This window comes from Agelaius phoeniceus, chromosome 10 (genome assembly GCF_051311805.1).
Source record: "Agelaius phoeniceus isolate bAgePho1 chromosome 10, bAgePho1.hap1, whole genome shotgun sequence".
In the NCBI taxonomy this organism is placed as follows: domain Eukaryota; kingdom Metazoa; phylum Chordata; class Aves; order Passeriformes; family Icteridae; genus Agelaius; species Agelaius phoeniceus.
In genome coordinates, this window is record NC_135274.1 from 24880384 (window position 1) to 24894266 (window position 13883).

At 39.6% G+C, this 13883-nt stretch overlaps 1 long non-coding RNA gene across 1 annotated transcript; it reads right to left on the minus strand.

Moving 5' to 3' along the window:
* Positions 1 to 559: 559 nt before the first annotated feature.
* LOC143694841 (uncharacterized) lies at positions 560 to 13333 on the minus strand. Its single transcript, XR_013183566.1, has 4 exons — positions 13208 to 13333; positions 6393 to 6430; positions 3501 to 3570; positions 560 to 637 (listed from the first exon to the last, which is right to left on the minus strand). It is a non-coding gene; the product is annotated as an uncharacterized LOC143694841 (long non-coding RNA).
* Positions 13334 to 13883: the final 550 nt, after the last annotated feature.

The following is a 13883-nucleotide window of genomic DNA, read 5'->3' on the forward strand; positions in this document are numbered from 1 at the left end:
TGCATTTGAAGATAAGTAGCAGGGTGAGCAGGCTAATAATGGCTTGGAATCTCCTATGGATAGTTCAGCACATCTCTAATTTCATTGCAACTCTTTTTCTCATTAAATTTAGATGAAAGACCAAGACATCTATTTCTTGCTTGCTATTTCTTTTTTTTTTATTATTATTACTATTTTTTTTTTTAATTTCCTTGAAGGTATGATGAGAGTTGTGTTATATAAACTCTGAAGTACAAGGGAAAAAGCCACTGTAGCAGATTAATTTGTGTCATATTTCCAATTTTGATTGATTATTGTGGGAACAATGCTGGGCCATAATAATTAAAGGCACAGTAATGTAGGAATTAACATTAAACTGGGCTTCTAACTCACCCTGCTGTAAATATGGGATTAAAAGAGGTCCTTACTATTTGTTTAGGATAATTTTAAAGGCATTTCTGCCACTCAGCTGCTAATTAAAACAGTCTTTAAGTGGGAAAAACTCAATCCCAGTCTTTTGTGGCAGTGGAAAAAAATCCCCATTTTTCTCTTTCCCACACACCCAGCCAATCCTACCTGAAAGCAAAGACCAGAGTGAGCATAGGAGGTGATGTTTGACCCCTTCCCTTTTGGATTCATCCAGCAAAATGGAAAAAACCTGGAAAAGAAAAAGGGAATGAAACAGAAGGGTTTGAGTAGGGCTGAGACTGGGAGGGGAATTTCCATGGTGAACAAACAGTTCCAGCACTCTGTAACTTTCTGGCTACACCTTCATTGTCTCAACCGTGTCTTGGCTCAGCTCTCTCCAGGGTTTGGGAATATTCCTGACATGAATTTTCCAGGAAAAAAAATACATTTTTGGGAGAAAAGATGGCTGATGGAGATGAAAATACAGAAATGCATTTTTAAAGTGTAAGAAAAGCTTTCTAATGAGCAGATGAAATAGGGGAAAATGCTTTTTGTGGGTCTTGGCTTGCCTTAACAAGATAGGAACTCAAAAGGATTCCTGGTGAGGATCTGTTTGTGTCAATAGAGAAGGTAAATTAAATCTTGCCCAAATTGAAAATTGGGCAAAATTCAATTGAAATTGCCCAATTGAAGATGGAATCTTGCCCCAAATGGCAGTGATTTAACCCAGGGGTGGAACCTCAGCACAGGGAGCTCCAGGGCTCGCTTTGCCTCTCCTCGGCTGCTGCTCATTAATGCTCGACTCAATTTCCCAGTCTGGCACCTTCCTCCCTCTATTGGAGGGATTTGCCTTCAAAGTCATTTCAATATTCAAGTGCCAGAGGTGTTTGCTGCCTCTGGCTCTGCTGACATTTACCTGTGAGAGACTCAGCTGAAGCCATTGGTAATTTCTGTGAGGTGTTGGCATTAATTTTCTCACTCTCCTGCCTCGTTGCTCCAGTTTGTAAATCCCAACATTGCCCAATTTCCCCCCCTTTTACTTACATTTGACAGGTTTATTGACTGTGGCAAGTTTACTCTGTGGTATTTCCTTTCTTGGCTCTGGTATCCAGCAAAAATACTTAATTTAGCTCAAAAAGACTAAATTTAGCTCAAAAGGACTTCATTTAGCTCGTGTTGAGTATTTATCTGAGCCTAAATCCATTCATTCCAAGTTAAACTTCCAAAGAAATAATTGTAACCTTCACTACTTGGGTGTTAACAACCTCTGTACACTTTCATTTCTGATTAGAAGGGATGAAGGAAATGTAATAATATAATAATTTGCTGAGAACTGTCTAAAAAAATGTTCAGTCTCCTCTTTTATTCCTGTGCTAGAAGATGAGGCAAATTCTATTTCCTGGAAAAATCAATGCTGATGAATGCTAGGCTTAATAATTTATGTTTTAAATACGTATTCCACATTTAAAAACAATGGCCAAAGTTTATTATTACAAGTATCTTCTCCAAGGCTATCATCATCTACCAGCTGAACAAAGAATAAAATCACAATAATGGAAGAGCAACAGTGCTTGTAAAAGAATTACTCATAAATACATTAAGATCCAGCTGAAGACTTGTGTCAATAATTCCCTTCATACAACAACACTCAGAGCTGATGTGATGCTGCTCTCCTCATGCAGACAGATATTAACACTTAATTCTTTCCACATTTATGGGGCCTGGAGGAACCACAGGCTGTAAACAGAGCTGCCAGCTTTGACTGGTGGTAAATTTATTTCCTGGGAGATGTGCTGGATCTGAATGGGTGGGAGAAAGTCAGGAAAGGCCTGAGCTCTTCCCCACATATCTTTTTTTTACTTGATGGTAGAATCAGAATGGTTTGGGTTGAAAAGAGCATTAATGATCATTTTGAGCCTTTATTGCTGTAGCAGAGACACTTTCCACTATCCCTGGGTGCTCCAGTCCCAATCCAGCCTGGCCTTGGGCCCTTCAGGGGTCCAGGGGCAGCCACAGCTGCTCTGGGAATTCTATCCCAGCTCCCCACAACCCTCCCAGCCAGGAATTCCTTCCCAAGATCCCCCCATCCCTGTTGGGCAGTGTGAAGCCATTCCCTGTGTCCTGTCCCCCCATTCTCTCAGAAATTGTCTCTTTCCGTCTTTCTCACAGCTTTCCTTAGGTTTCCCCCTTCCCATTCTTTGCTGCCTCCCAGCCAGGAATTCCTTCCCAAGATCCCTGATCCCTGTTGGGCAGTGTGAAGCCATTCCCTGTGTGCTGTCCCCCCATTCTCTCAGAAATTGTCTCTTTCCATCTTTCTCACAGCTTTCCTTAGGTTTCCCCCTTCCCATTCTTTGCTGCCTCCCAGTCAAGGCACAGAAGAGAATTTTCCTCACCTACAGTGGGAAAATCACCCCCAGTTTTGCCGTGATTCCAGCAAAGCCTCATTCTCCCCTTCCTGCCAATAACAGGGAGGTTTTTCCCCTCAACCCCCAGTCTTGGTGGTCTCAAGCCTTCCTGTAGGAAAATCCCTCCCCCTTCTTTGGGAGTTTTTCCTTCTGCCAAGTCCTATCCATGAGCAGATATTGGGTGTTCTGCTGCAGGAAGCAGCTCAGGGCTGTTCTTCAGCTCAGTTTGAGTCAAGCAGAGCTTGCCCAGCTGTGGAAATGCCAAAGGAATTTCCACAAGAGCTCAGAAAAGACAAAACTGGGGTGTGGTAACACCTCCCCTTCCTTTGGGACTTTGAGATTGGGGCACGTGGGTGAGGAATTCAGGCACTGCTTTTGGAAGGAGCCAGCTTTGGTTCAGCTCCTGGCATTAGCAGAAAAAGAAAAGAAAGGAGATAGGATGGGATCACCAGAAAACATCCCAGCTCTGTGCTTCCTGCAGGAGAGTGCAGTTCCCTGGATTTGACAGAGCAGATCAATGAAGAAAATAGAAAAAGAAAATATAACGAAAATGTATTAAAAAAAAAAGAGAATAAAGAATATATAAAATAAATATAGAAAGAATAGATAAACTATATATATATATATATATATATATATATAAAGAATAGATGAAATAAAGAATATATAAAGAAAATATAAACCCTGAATTTCTATTGCAGCACTCACCTGAAATCCAGCAGAATCCTGTTCAGAACTGCCTGTCTGGGGTGGGTCAATACCAAAGCTGCATGTTTTTCTGGAAATAAAAAGCAAATATAAAAAACTGGTAGATGAGGAGATCTCTGTGGTCTGATTTTGTCTTTCCAAGACAAAATTCCAAGGCTTGTGTGCTCCACCTGGAGAAACAGAGGCAATCAGAGCTGATTTAAAAATTCTGGCTCTGCAGAGGCTTTGGGAAGGCAGTGAAGGCAGTTCTTCAATTTCAGATGTTCATGTGGGTAAAGATTTCCCTTTCACCTCCAAGAAAAAATTAAACAAGGGTTAAAGTCCCAAAATAACAGAATTAAGGTCAGGAAAGAACTTTAAGATGGAGAGAAACCTTTTACAAAGACATGAAGGGGACAAGGGGGATGGTTTCAAACTGCCAGAGGGCAGGGATAGATGGGATTTTGGGAAGGAATTCTTGGCTCCAAGGGCAGGGATAAATGGGATTTTGGGAAGGAATTCTTGGCTGTAAAGGCAGGCATAAATGGGATATTGGGAAAGAGGATAAATGGGATTTTGGGAAGGAATTCTTGGCTATGAGGACAGGGACAAATGGGATATTGGGAAGGAATTCTTGGCTGTGAGGAGCAGGGATAAATGGGATTTCAGGAAGGAATTTTTGGCTGTGAGGGCAGGGATAAATTGGATATTGGGAGGAAGGATAAATGGGATTTTTGGAGGGAAGTCTTCGCTGTGAGGAACAGGGATAAATGGGATTTTGGAAAGGAATTCTTGGCTGTAAGGGCAGGGATAAATGGGATATTGGAAAGGAATTCTTAGCTGTAGGGGCAGGGATAAATGGGATTTTGGGAAGGAATTCTTGGCTGTGAGGGCAGGGATAAACAGGATATTCAAGATATTGGGAAGGAGAATAAATGGGATATTGGGAAGGAATTCTTGGCTATGAAAGCAGGGATAAATGGGATATTGAGAAGGAGGATAAATAGGATTTTGGGAAGGAATTCTTGGCTATGAGGATGGGAAGGCCCTGACACATCATCCCCTGTCCTTCATCTCTTTCAGAACCCAAAAGTTTGGTTTCCCTGAGTGCTGATAAGCACTGAGACCTTTTGTGACTCTCAGAGAATTTTCCCACTTCCTTTTAATCTCCACCAAGCCCGAAGTTTCGTGTAACCCGTTTTAAATGTGTCACCAGAGAGTTTATTTGGCTACAGGCAGCGTTTTCATGACGGGGTTTGGTTTTTCTTCCAAGCTGATAAAAATGGAATTAGCAGGTATTAGCAACTAAATTAGTCAGGAGGCATTCATGACAAAGGAACCTGCTCAGGTTCACTGAAGCAGATATAATTCTCATCACAGGTAAAGTTGTTTTTTTTTTTTTTTCAATAAGTTGTTTGTTTGCATTGCTTTCCAGGTGTTATTTCTTAAGAAATTAATTCTTCTTAAGCACAGCTCAATGAACTCAAGAACCTGCCTCAGACTTTTGTTCCTCCCCATCCTCTCCCTTGACTCCCAGGTAAAATGTCTGCATTCCCTGGAGAGTTTTCAGTTCAGCCTCCAGAACAGCATCGTTCCCAAAGCCTCCAGAGAAAAAGGAGTTATGGAGCAGCAGCTGTGGATAGAGCAGGTTCAGGCTGGTGGAATTTGTGCTCTGCTGAATTTCGTACAAATTCTGGGAAAACAGCGACTTTGGACATCACAGCACTGCAGCAGGAGTTGTAAAAAACTGGTGCTGAACCGGGGTATAAATTGGTTTTCCCAAAAGCTGTGCTTGGTCTCAGCTTTGCTGGTTCAGCTATCCCCAGATGAAGCAGCATTCAAATAATCCATAGTCAGGATGGGAAAATGCACAGAATTCCACCCAAATTTAAGGACAGAGATAATGAATTCCTTTGGTTGTGACATTTCTATCTTCAAATCTTCTGTGCAATACCATGAAAGTGAGACCATCTTAACAGTAAATGAGCTGGAGGGCAACTCTAAACTGGGAATGACACATTCATATTTCTCCTTCAAGCTTTTAAGCATCTCCACTAATAACTAAAATATTTCTGAAATGGGCTGACCTTTACATTCTGTTGGGGGAAAAAAAAAGCTTCTTTTCTTTTGGGAAATGCCTCCCTCCACTGAATCATTTCCAAGGCTCCAGGCAACTCTCAGTATCAAATATTCTGTTGTTACAACTGTTTCTAACATCATTTTCTAAGTGGACTCTGAGAGAAATTAGCCCTAATGTCTAAAATTAAAATATTCCGAGAAACTCTTGCAATTTATGTAATGAAACACAAGTAGAATTTGTGAGTTATTTGATCCAGGCCTTCAGCTTTGAGTGATTTCTGTCATGGGACTGAAAAAAGCTCAATGGGAAGGTCCCAAGCCCTGAGTGATTGGGTTATGAACACCCTCAGAGAAATTATTTGAGGGTTTTTATCTGCATTTCAGCTGCAGCAGTCATTGAAATATTTGTCCAAGATAGCTGAGAATGATGATTAAAATAGACAGAACGTTCATCAATGTTTACCAGATAAATATTTCTCAGAAGATCAACAAAACTGAAATGTCAAATTCTGACAGATCTGTTCTTTTCAGTGCAGTATCTTGGATTTGACCTAATGAAAGGATGTGACAATTCAGTGAATGAGGATGATAACAAATTAATGTATTTATTGTCATTATTAGTGAAAAATGTGGGAATGAAAACAAGAACTTCCTTTGATTTAATTACATTTCACTGCATTAACTATGAAATCATCAGCCCATTGGTTCTCTGAGTGAAATACTTTAGTTCATTTGAGTCTGGCTAAGTGTTGGAGATAAAATATTCTATTTTAAATGCTGTCTTTGGCCTCTATAATCCGGAGGGTTGATTAGTGGCAATCAATAATGAGTTACCTGATTATGGTCTGAATGCTCAGGGTGATCCCTGGAACCTGGAAGACAAATGAAATAATTCCATGAGTTAGAGAAAGCTGTGAAAAGTTTGTCTTTACAAAACAAAAGAGACATGAATAGAGCGCTGAATTCTTGGATAAACAGAAGCAAAGCAGCAGAAAATGTGTTTTAAAAAATAATAATCAACAGGATATTTGGACTGAGATCTTCAGCCTCTCTGAGGAGCACCAGAGGCTGGACCAAGCCCAGTTCATCCAACAAGGCTGCTCCAGTCTGAGCACTGGAAATTGGGCTCCAGAGTTTGTTCATTCTTCCCATAAACAGGGATGTGTTCATTCTTCCCATGAACAGGGATGTGTTCATTCCTCCCATGAACAGGGATGTGTTCATTCCTCCCATGAACAGGGATGTGTTCATTCTTCCCATGAACAGGGATGTGTGCATTCTTCCCATGAACAGGGATGTGTTCATTCCTCCCATGAACAGGGATGTGTTCATTCATTCTTCCCATGAACAGGGATGTGTTCATTCCTCCCATGAACAGGGATTTCCCATGAACAGGGATGTGTGCATTCTTCCCATAAACAGGGATGTGTTCATTCTTCCCATGAACAGGGATGTGTGCATTCTTCCCATGAACAGGGATGTGTTCATTCTTCCCATGAACAGGGATGTGTGCATTCTTCCCATGAACAGGGATGTGTTCATTCCTCCCATGAACAGGGATTTCCCATGAACAGGGATGTGTTCATTCTTCCCATAAACAGGGATGTGTTCATTCTTCCCATGAACAGGGATGTGTTCATTCTTCCCATGACCATGGATTTCTGAACCAGCCTGAACACACAAGTGCAGCATTTCGTGCCTGCTCTGGGATACCCTGGCAGCTGAGACTTTCCCATGGTTTTGTGCACCAGAGCTGCTTCCCTGCCTTTCACACCAGTGGCTTATTCATATTTATCTATTTTTATCTCTCCACTTCACTTCTCCCCTTGCTTCCCAGATTAAATTGTGACTAAACTCTTAAAACACGATCAGAACCTGCCTTTATCACCAAGATTTCCCATGCAGGTTCTTCTCTGTGACCATCCCCAGTCTCTACACAATCTACAAAGGAGAGATTTTATTCCAGGTGTTTAACCCCTGATTTTTAATACCACAGTGCCTGCTTAATAGAGCAAAACCAGAACCATCCAGTGACAATCTGGGTCTGCCAGCCAGGCCTCCTAAAACCTCGTTAGCTTCTCTCCCAGGAAATCTGGGAGCTGGCACCTGCTGCAGGAGCAGCTGTTGCCCCCTGTCCTACAGATGGCTGTGGAAAAGGAAATCAAATCCCCGCTGCCCTCAGACCTTTCATGGAAACTCTGCAAAATCCTGAGCTGCCTGGGAGCCTCTCCAGGACCAGGCTGGTCTTTGTGGGGACACCAAGTTTCGAGGAGGGGACAAATCCCAGCTATGGGTCACAGGTGGCATCCACAGCTCCTGCCCTGGAGCCAAACCCAACCTTCCTGAGGGCCAGAACATCCCAAAAATAGAAATAAAAATAATCTTAAAAACAAAAATAAAAATAATCTTAAAAATAAAAATAATCCTAAAAAAAAGAAAAATAAAATTATTAAAAAAATCCCAAAAATAAAAAGAATTTAAAAATAAAAATAATTAAAAAATTAAAATAATTAAAAAATAAAAATATTAAAACCCCAAAAATAAAAATAATTTTAAAAATTAAAATAATTTAAAAAATAAAAATAAAATTATAAAAAAAATAATTCAAAAAAATTAAAATAATTTAAAAACTAAAAATATTAAAAACCCAGAAATAAAAATAGTCTTAAAAATAAAAATAATCTTAAAAATAAAAATAATCCTAAAAAAATTAAAAATAAAATTATTAAATAAACCAAAAAATAAAAATAATTTTAAAATAAAAATAATTTAAAAAATAAAAATATTAAAAACCCAAAAATAAAAATAAAAATAATCTTAAAAAAACAAAAATTAAAATAATTTTAGAAATAAAAATAAGGACATTAAAAAAACCCCCAAAATGAAAATAATTTAAAAAATAAAAATAATTAAAAATAAAAATTATTTAAAAATTATTTAAAACATAAAAATAATTTTTAAAAAACAAAAATAAAATTAAAAACTAAATTAAATTTAAATTAAAAAAATAAATTTAAAAATCATAAGAATAAAAATAAAAAGTATCATCTATATGATATCACCTATTTCTACACATAGCACATAGATAGAACTCTTTAAATAGGGTTCATATTCTCCATATAAAATAATTTATACAAACAGAGGATATCTGTGTAAACTATCTATAGAAATAGTTTCTATAAGGACAGAATTTCTGTGTAAACTATAAAAATAGCTTCTATAAAGAGAGAAACACTAAACTATTTAGGGTGTATAAGTGTGTATATAGATATATAAATAGAATAAGCTATATTTAGATTGTGTAGAGAGAACTTTCTAAATATACACTGAATTTAAGTATGTGAAAGTAGAAGACTTAAGCAGGAAAGCTGGTTTATAAAAAGAATTCCACAGTAAAGCACTTCAGTGAGCCAGCAGCAGCTCAGGGGTACCTGGGAGTGTGAGGCTGCTGCAAGTTCAGTGCTGAGAAAAGCAGCGTGGGCAGGTTGGGATCTGGGGATTCATGGAGCAGCGCAGCACAGGCTGGTTTAACCCCAGCTGCAAGGTGTCAGAGTGTTCTGCATGCACTGCACCTCCAAAAGAGCCAGGATTGTCAGGTTCCTGTGATGGATCTAAGCGCCAAAAATCCATCATTGATGGATTCATCTGTTCAGAGATCCGTTCCACCCCAGATTACAGGCACCAAAGTGACCACACCAGGAGATTCTGCTCAGCCTCTGGCAGATTCCTCTTTTAAAGAGCTGGGAAAACAAGTGGTGGCTGCTGCTGTGGTGGGAGCAGATGTCTGCCATGCACCCCTGCACATCCTAACAGGAAAACCTGGATTTGTCAGCAGTGATGGATCATCCCTGTGCTGCTCCCCAAATGTGCCTCTCTCACAGCTCTGGAAGAGTGGCCTTGAAACTCTGAAACCTTTAGCAGCTGAGCTCATTCCCTGCATGATGGAGTGGCTTTTTCCCAAGATGATCTTCTTCCAGGTGAGGGAATAGGAGCTGCCTGTCCCTGCTCCTCCCATATCAAGACAATTTCCCCTTGCCAAAGTTCAGACACCACAGGACAAACTCAGTCTCTCAATCCCCTTGTCCATCTCCTTGTCACTCCTACTTTTAAATCCTAGAAAAATTATGCAGCGGGACAAAGGGTGGATAAGAAGGGGAGAAACAAATAAAATAAGCATGCAAAATAGGAATTATTGAAGCAAAATAAAATCACAGAGCCACAGACTGGTTTGGGTTGGGAGGGATTTTAAAGCTCATGCAGTTCATTAAAGCTGATTAAATCAAGGTCTCCATAACTAAACAGAGCTGGGCTAAGTGTGGATATGAGCTAAATTACTTGGGGAGATAGAAGAAATCCAGGACATCCCCAGGGACACCTTCCACTGTCTTAAGGTGCCCCAAACCCTGTCCAAGCTGGCCTTGGCCACTTCCAGGCACGGGACAGCCACAGTTTCCCTGGGAATTCCATTCCAGGGCCTCCCCACCCTCCCAGGGAACAACTTCCTCCAAACATCCCATCTAATTAAGCTCCAAAATTAACACCCAGAACTTCAGATTTCCATGAAGAACTCCTTAAAGGCCTCCCAAAAGCCAGGATCTCATTGACCAGAGCAGCATTTGGTTCATGCTCAGCACTGTTAAGCCTCAGCAATTCCTTTGTCCTTGCCTGGGCAGCTCAGCACTCATTAAACCAAGGTCTCCATAACTAAATGGACCTGGGCTAAGTGTGGATATGAGCTGAATTACTTGGGGGAGATAGAAGAAATCCAGGAAAAAGCAGATAATTGGACCTAAGTCCCACATGGATGTATTACAGCCCTAAACATTCAGATCCTTCCTTCTCCTTTAAAAAAAACAAACAAAAAACCCCAAAAACCCCAAATAGGACATCCAAAGCTGTTTATTCCATTTCTGTATAGATTTTTATGGTGGGAGAATTCTCAGCTGTATTTAACCCAGCTTTTCCAAGGTCATGAAGCTGCCTTACAATTATTAGGTTGGAGGTGGTGTTTGTTTTTATTTAAAGTGGTTTAAATAATCGGAATGAACCTGAGTGGGGATGTGGAACATCCTCTCCAAAGCCCTGTCCTGTGTGACAGAGAGCATCCTGCTGCCACCTGGGTGCAGGACAGAGATTGCAAGGTGAATTTCCAGTGGATTTTTATAGGAAACCCAGTTTATATTGGTCCACGTTGCCAATATCTCACCCAGCTCTTCCTTCCTGGGTTAGATTGGAGCCATTCCAAATGAAGCAATAAAAAGAGCCACTTTTCCCCAAGAATCAGAAATTAAGAGCCAGATGAAACAACAGACAGTGTTTTTATCAAAATGTGCATTTTCCAATCAAGCTGGCAATTGGAGAGGGGCACTGGAGGGTTCAACACTAACGAGGCTGAATGAAAGAAGGAAAAAAATCCAATTTCTGAAGGTCCCATCATATTTTGCCCACTTGCCTTATCCCTCCCTTGGAAATGAGAGCAGAATTGATGCAATTTTGCCAAACAAATGCTCTCTACACTGGGCAGAAATGCTTCCCTACAGAAACAGAAATGCTTGTCCCTACAATGCAATTTTAATTTCACTTCTAGTGAAATTCCAGATGGATGGATGGGGCTCCAGCCCCTCTCTGTGGATGTGGCATCTGGGGACAAGGTTTGATTTGGTGTTAATTTGTCCAGCTGCTCATTGATGGTTGGATTTGATGATCTTAAAGCTCTTTTCCAACCTGAATATTTCCATAATTCTACATTTTTGTACCTTAAATTGTCCTAAAATTATCCAGAACAAGAGTTAATCCCTAAAGATTAAGAAAATGTCCTAGAAATGGATGAAAAAAGAAGAAAAATAATCAGAAGAAAAATAATTCTATAGAATAAACTCCAAACCTCCAGCAATTTCTGAGTGGGAGAACTCCTGAAAAATTCTGTATTGAATATTAGCAGGTGAGTGATGTTGATTATAAGAGAAAAAAACCAAAAACCTTTTGATATCTTTTATGAGGTTTTCAACCTGTGTGCATTTTTTAACTCGAGCAAAAATACATTATTTTAAAATATACATACAGACAAAAAAAAAAAAAACTCAGGCTGGAATTTAAATAAAATCCCAACTTAGGGAGCAATAATTCAGGTGAAGCAGAAAAGTTTCCAGCTAAAATCAGCTGCCCTTTCCTCCAGGCAGAGCCTTCCATGCCCATGGAGTTTCACATCAGCTGGAGTCCTTTGGCAGCTCTTCCCCCACAATTACAGATCTGAGGCTCTGGCCATGGCCAGGGACAGCCATGGCAGGCTCCTGGTGTTATTCCTGTGTCATTCCAGCCATTCTGCAGATATTTTTAGTCTCAAATTTGTCACAGTCCTTCACCTGCAGGAAGAAAATGCCCTAAATGTAGTACAACCCAAATAGTGTCAAAGGCACCAGTTTTTTTGAGTTGTTGGTGATCCTAAAATAACCTTGTGCAAATATAAAATGGAATTAGTTTTCCATATTGGGAAGGCAATAAAAAGGTGGCTGAGCCAAATTTGTAGACTTTTTCCAGAAGTTCATCTTTGTATTCTAATTAAGTCTGAGGTGCCACATAATACAAAAGATTTTTAAAATTTGATTCTAGAGATTTAGAACATCAGGACTTCTGCAAACTTGGAAACAAGCTCTGATGGCATCTCCTGGGACAGAAAAGACAATAAGTTTGTGGGTTTGACTAGTTTATATCCCAAATTATTCTGAAGTAATTGTATTTGGGAATTAGGACAGAATCCTCCCATTTTAAGGGAAATGTCCCAACAATTCAATATCAGGTGCATTTTACAGTTACTCCTCATGTCCAAAGATAATGCCAGCAGAAATTCAGGAGGATGCTCAGCTGAACCCTGACAGGGAGGAGCAGGAGGGGCCTTGCCATTGGATTTTCTAATCCCCTTCCCTCCCTTTCTGACAGCCAATCCAGCTCCTTTTTGTCCTGACCAAGGTGCTCAAGACTTTGTCTTTGCCAGCTCTCTCTCCCCTGACCCAATTCTTTTATCTGCAGGAGCCGCTTTCCATCACTGCTGACTTCCTTGGTCATGCACCTGTATTTTATATTGCAAATTTTATATTTTATACTTCTTCTATTATCTTCTATTATCTATATTATATTATCTATATTTTATTTTTATATTTTCTATTTAGTATTATTTTCTATTTTATATATTTTATTTTGTGATTCCTCACTAAATTCTCACTCCTGCTGAATCCACTACTTGCGCAAGATTTGATTTTAATTCCCTGAAATAAAAAAAATTCCCTGAAATCCTCCAGCTGCATTCAAACACAAGGCATGGAAAAGAGTCATAAAAATCAGGGAAAACAAACCAAATATTCCTCCTGACATCTCAGGCCCATCCTGACTGCACAAGCAAACAGTTCATGCCTCAAGACTTCAGCTTTGTCTCTAAGGCAGGGTGGAGGCTGGAGCTTGTTCCCTTGTCCATCAATCCTGATTTCCACAGACACACTTGGACCTGGCAATTTGTGTCCTTTCAAGGGCTTGGAGTAACCATTGAACAGAAACCTTCCCTAAAAATCCCCAAACAAAGCAAAAAAAAAAAGCCCCAAACAAATATTTCTGCAGAACAAAAAGAAAGTCAGGGCAAAGGTATCACCAAAATAAACCTCACTTAGAAGATGTGCATCCATGGGAACCATTTAAATGGAATTTCCTGTAGCCTCTTCAAAGAACAGCTTCTAAATTTGTTTCTGTGTTGGACATGGGCTGTGAGGTCTCTTGGTTCTGTTGGTTTCTATAAAAGAAGGGAATTTATTTTGACTATTTTAATTTTAAAAGAAGGGAATTTATTTTGACTATTGTAATTTTAAAAGAAGGGAATTTATTTTAACTATTTTGATTTTAAAAGAAGGAAATTTATTTTAACCTCTGGGCCTTGCATGTCTGGTCAAGCGATGTCAAAATTGAGACACAAAAGTCCTTGATTTTTTCATGTGCCAACAAGCTTTCCCATGATGCCCAATGTTATCAAAATCCTCATTTCTTATCAGTATTCCTCCTCAGATCCCTTTTGATTGTAATTACATTATTAATTATAATAAAAGTGAGTAGTGAACTACAGCAGTATCATCCTGAAGAAATCCTTCAAATTAGGCTTGTAACAAATTCCCCTCTTTTTAATTATGAAGGGATTTACCAGGAGTTCAGAAACCCTTTACCTGTTTTATTTCAAACCTGATCAGAGTAAGACTTAATCCTCCAAAAATTCTGCTGCAAGCTGGCATCTGCTGTGATTCTGGATGTGCTTCATCAAAGAACAAAGCCAGAACTACAATGGAATGG